General features: G+C 36.0%; 1 long non-coding RNA gene across 1 annotated transcript; it reads right to left on the bottom strand.

Moving 5' to 3' along the window:
- Positions 1-400: 400 nt before the first annotated feature.
- LOC145917744 (uncharacterized) lies at positions 401-889 on the bottom strand. Its single transcript, XR_014405723.1, has 3 exons — positions 824-889; positions 629-765; positions 401-574 (listed from the first exon to the last, which is right to left on the bottom strand). It is a non-coding gene; the product is annotated as an uncharacterized LOC145917744 (long non-coding RNA).
- Between the last annotated feature and the right edge of the window lie 5499 nt (positions 890-6388).

Genomic DNA, 6388 nt, shown 5'->3' with positions numbered 1-6388 from the left:
TACTAAGCAACACATGACATTAACTGCAACTTGTATTTTAAAAGCAGAAATTTTCCGAAATATATCAAAGCAATTACAATTTGCAGGGACAACAATGGAAAATAAGCGAACGCCAGGTGCGTGCACAGCGAAAGATATGCATTTCTTGCAGCTTAGGTGTGAATTATCAGATGCAAAGACACTGAAATACAATTGTTCGGATTTTGCAGGCATCAGCATTTCCCAGATACTGTTTTATTTCGAATCTTTGCAATGTTAATAAAAGCACAACCAAACACATTCCTTGCGTACATTTAAATGTTTTGTGCTTGCTTGTTTACAATGTGGTGTTACATAGCAATAATGCAGCATACATACGAGACCAGTTTTTGCTCGCACAAAAAATGGGATGAAGATGTAAATCAGACAAATATATGCCTTAATCCCAAACGAACAAGACGTGTTGTTCTAAAATGTGAGTTGATTTAAACCACTTTAATTACTTGTCGTTAGGCTGAAAACTGGATGTAAGAGACTCCACTGCTTTCCAGTCCAACGCCCCCTACGTTAACGTAAGATGAGTGACCGACATCATCTGAAATGTAACGCTTGCTTAATACGATTTTGCCATGAATGTAACATACACAACCTGGTTGTATGCCATTGTATACAATATGTTGCTGCAGGTCCGGATTGCAATTCACGTAGTTCGGTAATGTAGGGGGACGATCGGCAGCCTCATTATGTATTTCACCTTCTCTGCCTGTTGTGCTTTGTGGTGTGCCCCTATGAAAACGCGACTTTTAGGTTATATTTTGCAGGTACTTTGTATTTCATATTATACTTTGTGGCTTTTCTTAGCTTCCAATGTGCGACGAGACACCAAACTAGGGTCACGACCAGCAACAACGAAACGACAGAAATCCAGATCCAGCAGTCAACTAAAACAAATGGCTTTCAAAATAGAATTAAACTGATACATTTATTTTTGCGTGTTTACCTGTAAATTCCATTATCTTTTCAGCATACGTTAAGTTGCGAGCAGATTTGTGAGTTATGTTCAAGCAACCTATTCTTTCATCTGTGCAAACAACACATTAATTAATGCCAGAAGAGCAGCATTAGTCGTTCCGCTCGTATTACTTTTATATTACTTTTTGGCAGCATGGTTGTATATTGCTTCCATCGGTCTTGGTGTTGTTTTCAAGTAAAATAAAATTACGAATATTTTACACGTGTTACTTGCCGATTGAATGATTTATGGAAGGCGACGTGGGCACCGACATAATCCTAACTGCAATGTCGTCACCAATTTCAACTCAACTGTTGAATGTGTTGTTGGGCTAGCTGCTGGTTAGAAAATTCCGGAAATACAGTGAATATTGTCGACACTTAATGTTTTCACCTAGCGCTATATTCTTTAAAACAGCCAAACATAAAATCATTTACATCAAAAACATTGTCTTCGTTTGGTTTCAGGTATCGCACTTGATACTAGTTGATGCAAGTTTAACGCGCTTTGTTGTTTTGGATGTACATTCCCTTCAAGTGATTCGTTCAAAATTAAAATTTGTATGCAGAAAATTTGAACACTTGATCTGTGTAAACGTTTTCAACGGTGGCATTTATTCGCATCCATTTTCAACTTGGGCATTAGAGCTGACTTGACTGCAATCGATTTAATACCTGTAACTTTCAAACTGGTGCCAAGTTTCAGTTCAAAGCTAAAAAACTGATGTAACTCATGCAGATGCAACTCTCTATCACAGAGACGAGATACAAAAAAAACAATTTACTGTGCAATGCTCCCAGTGCTAAAACTACATTGGAACACTTCGTCAAGTAATCGTAGGTTTCGGCCCACATAGTGTGTATCCTGTTTGAATGTTGTGAAAACACTTCTCTGTGCATATGCAGACGATCATCTTTAAAGCAATTACAGTGTAAGAGTTAACTTCACTAAGCTTTCATGTCCTTGATACTGTGCCGAACATATGTTGTAACGCGGAAAATATCAGCTTTACTGTGCATTTAACCAGCATGACTTGTTACATTAACGTTTTACTCAAAATATTTGATAAAATTGTATTTGGTTACAAATATTGCATTCAACCACATGCAACACCAAAATGTCACCGACAGGTTCCAGATAAATTTTAACAACGAAGGACCACTATCGTTGTAGGCTATTATTCGGTAAATATGTCAAGCTAATGTTCACATATGCATGTGCGACTAAGCCATAAATTACATTATGATGACATCTGTTGTCGGTTTGGATTACGTAGTTCCAAAAAAACAAAGACGTATTTGGATAAGATACCTTTTAGCAAACTTGCATGTCATAACGCGTTGTGTTACAAGCCCATGGCATCCAACATTGATTTGCAAATAAATGGTTATAAGTCATTAATTTTGGAGATTATACAACGTAACAAAACATACGACCAACGAAATGGTCATTATACAAGCTCACATAAAAGCACGTATAAAGGACTTTTGTAATGGTCATTACATGATTTAGACAGAAAACTCAGTGTAAGCTTCATTTGCATTGGATGGGTTTCCTTTCACGTTTATGTAAGATGTTCTTATCGACAGAGAAGCACCAGCAGTAACTGAAAAAGGAAGTTATTACTCATGCAAGCTGAAATATATGGCATAAAATAAGTAATGTCATTTCATGCATTCATTGGTATTCCTAATATTTTTGTTTTGCTAATTTGCATTGATTGATCCAAACATTTACAGTGCGTCGTAAAGTGTTAATGTATCCATAATCGTACCTGATATTTCCTCGTATGCCGATTGATGTTGATGCTGTGCTGGATTAAAATTTTCATAGTTAGCAGGAGACGCTTGTTGTTGAACGGTTTCATTTCGTGTGTTTCTAGTTGATTCTCTTCTGAATAAATTACAGACGACTCAAATTTTGTCTGTGCGACAGATATTGAGATTACCGTTTATCTCTACGTTGTTTCCCGACGATAACACAACACATCATGTTTGTCAGAAACAATATCACAACGGCAGATATCAGTACAATCCGATCGGCTGCAGAAAAAAGAAAAATAATTGCTAATTTAGGTGCGAAAAACTCGTTGATTATTTAATTAATGTGAATATGAATGCAGGCAACTGAGCAGACAAAATCATCAACACAACTAAAAAACATCACGTGACATGTGAAATGATGAAGTCACTGCCGTACACCTCTAAGTTATCTACTGTCACGTGATGTGTTTTAATTGTGTTGTTGTTATTTCTTTGCTCAGTTACCTGTCTATCTCTACGCGCGCTTTGCTGCAACTTGTTTCGACTTAGCACTGACGATACATGATAAGCATACTAGCTTTGGCATTCAGATTTAGATTCTGAATGTTCATTAGTTGTTTTCATATTTGTTTAATTTTAAGCTTAATATGTGTTTTACTAATACTTTTGCTTGACAAATCATTTGATTAAATTTTAAAGAATCAAGCTTCACTGCGCAAATAGGCTTCACAAAGAACTGAATTTAACCCAAAAGGAAATTTTTATTACTTAAGCTTACCCGCTAGAAAACGGCTATTCAATGTTTCAACACTTTTTGCTACAAATATAGATTCAATGGTTGGGGATTCTAAACAGAAAAAGCATGTAAGGATGGTGTCTATTTTTACGTAACTGTTGGTGCTGAATTAAAATTACAGCGATACTTACCAAACCAAAATCGGTTGATTCCCACACTTTTTACAGTATGTATTGCATGTAAAGTGGGTGAAGTTGTTACTTTCTGTGTTGTTACTTTCTGTGTTGTTGAAGCTGTTGTTACCTTTTGTGCTTTTGCTGGTAAAACTAATGCGGTTAATGTTTTTTTGTGTTGTTACCGGTGAAATAGTTAACGCAGAGAACTTAGTTTAATCATTCGCTGCTGTACAACTATTTTGCAGAAAACGTTATTCATAGTTTTCATTATTTTCTTTGGTGGTTGCTTCTTCATAGAAAAAAATCAACGAAAGACAAGAATTAACTTTTCGAATTTACTTTTAGCATGCTAAAAGAAGTAGCTCGTTATGTTAGTTTTTCCATCCGCAGTAGGTTTTTCACTTAATGGTTTATTTGCAAAATAGAAAAGTGCTAATGCAAACCAAAAGAAGAGGCAGTTGTTGCTTCATTCGTAGGTAATTTTTGGAGAGATGTATATTTTTTGTTTTGTATTGTGGTTATGGGTGTAGATTCCCTTTTGTCTTCAGTTGTTGCTGGACTTGGTGACGATACAACGAATGCTATAGTTTTGAAGAGAAATTTAAACTAATAGTTGGATGGAATACGCAGATACAACTTATAGTGAAATCAGGCTAGTAAATGTCGCCATATGCCTTAATTTTGTGTGTGCGGTTTATTAAAGACTTAATAACATTTAGCATTCTAAACAACCAAAACACTCTATTACAAGTAAGTTAGCACAAAAAACACAAATTTACTACATTACAGTATTTCTTACATGTATTTCTTTGACAAATGTATCTTGACAAATATGAACAGGGAACATCTATCCATCTAAATGTTGGATCAAGTTCATAAATCCAACCCATTATCACACAATCCTCATTTTCTCCTGAGTTGTTTGGTTCCCCTGTACGTTCACTCCATTGTCCCACATCAACACTCGTTCCATCTGTCCATTGAAACTTGCGGTATTTGACTGTTTCTGTGACTCTCGTTGCCCCGATGTAAAAGGAATATGGAATATCTAAAACTGCAATTACACATTTTCATTATACAGTGGTCATTTATTTGATGGTTTAACAACAATGCTGTGACATGTATTCCGAAGTTTAACTTTGAAAAGTTTAAATTTGTTCAGTATTCACCTGTTAGATTTAGTTTCTTGACAAGAAAGTTGAAAACTTCATTTGTTTTAACATTTGCTAAATGAGCGTTTGTTGCAGCACATCCACTTTGAGCTTGAGCATAAGTACTAACTGCACTATATTCGATGTGATACTCATGACCTTGATACTCGTGCCAGGTTTGAGCTTTTCCATGAAAAAACAAACAAGCACCTAAAACCATAATCTTGTGCATTTCCATCGTAATGACTGGCACAACAATATCAGAACCAACAGTACAGAACCATTCTATTTCATTTCCAACAATTCCTTCACCACGTCACCACCACACGTATAGGATTTCAACCCACATAGTCTCCTACGTGTAACAAAACACTGAAGGAATATTTTTTCGTACTGATGCAATTTCTTGCTTCACAAACATATGCAGAATGATATTTTCTTTTACTGCAATAAAACCATACTCTGCTTTTTCTTTGCTTTTACATAATTGCATCAAAACATTTGATCCAACAGCGCAGAATAAAAAAAAATATTGATTTTTATTTCCCTTTTTTTATTCTGTGATTTACAACAACGCACAAACGATGTTAACAAATTACACCCCGAGATGGAAAATGTAATTAAACGAAATATTTGCGTATTTACCATTTGTACTCAGAAAACGGTTCATATATGAAAATAAGGCAACGCTGCGAATTCATTAAACATGAACTGCACTCAAAACGGTATAGTTAACATTCGTGCTTTTAGCACTTTTTGCTTTAGCGACGAAGATAGTCAGCGACAAAAAAATAGTGCATGAATACAGTATGCATCAAACAAATACATTGTGGCATTTTTACTATTTATGTTGTGGTGCCGAAGCGTATTGACGTGCGTTTTTCATTTCGCTCTTTACAGTCCTGCGCGCATATGGCGTGTTGCCGACATTTTTATCACGCGGTAAATGATCTCAACCGCCTTATCATATGGGGTGACAACTCGGGGTCCTGGCGATTTTGAGCATTCGAGCACATCAGCTTCCCTTTCTAAAAGTACACTGGAACACATCGTCAAGTAATCGTAGGTTTCAACCCACATGGTGTGTATCCTATTTGAATGTTGTGACTACATTTCCCAGTGCATACGCAGAAGCCCATCTCTAAGCAGCTGAAGAGTAAGTGTTAAATCCACTAGGCTTTCATATCCTTGGTATGAATGCTTGGACGCCTCCGTAAACAAGCTATGCCGAACATATGTAGTAACGCAGGCCAATATCAGCTTTACTGTGCATTTAACCATCATGACTTCCTACATTTACGTTTTACTCAAAATGCTTGATAAAATTGCATTTGGTGACGAATATTGCATTCAACCACAATCTACAACAAAATTTCACGGGTTCTAGATATATTTTAACAACGAAGGACCAATAGGCTATTATTTGTTGTAGGCTTGTAGGCTATTATTCGTTGTAGGCTATTATTCGGTAAACATTTCAAGCTAAACATATACATATGCGACTAAGCTATACGTTAGATTATGATGACATCTGTTGTCTATTTGGATTACGTAGTTCCAAAAACAAAGAC

The sequence above is a fragment of the Ascidia mentula genome, chromosome 1, assembly GCF_947561715.1.
Source record: "Ascidia mentula chromosome 1, kaAscMent1.1, whole genome shotgun sequence".
In the NCBI taxonomy this organism is placed as follows: Eukaryota; Metazoa; Chordata; class Ascidiacea; order Phlebobranchia; family Ascidiidae; genus Ascidia; species Ascidia mentula.
Note: the sequence above shows the minus strand (reverse complement) of the source record. Positions and strands in the feature narration are given on the sequence as shown.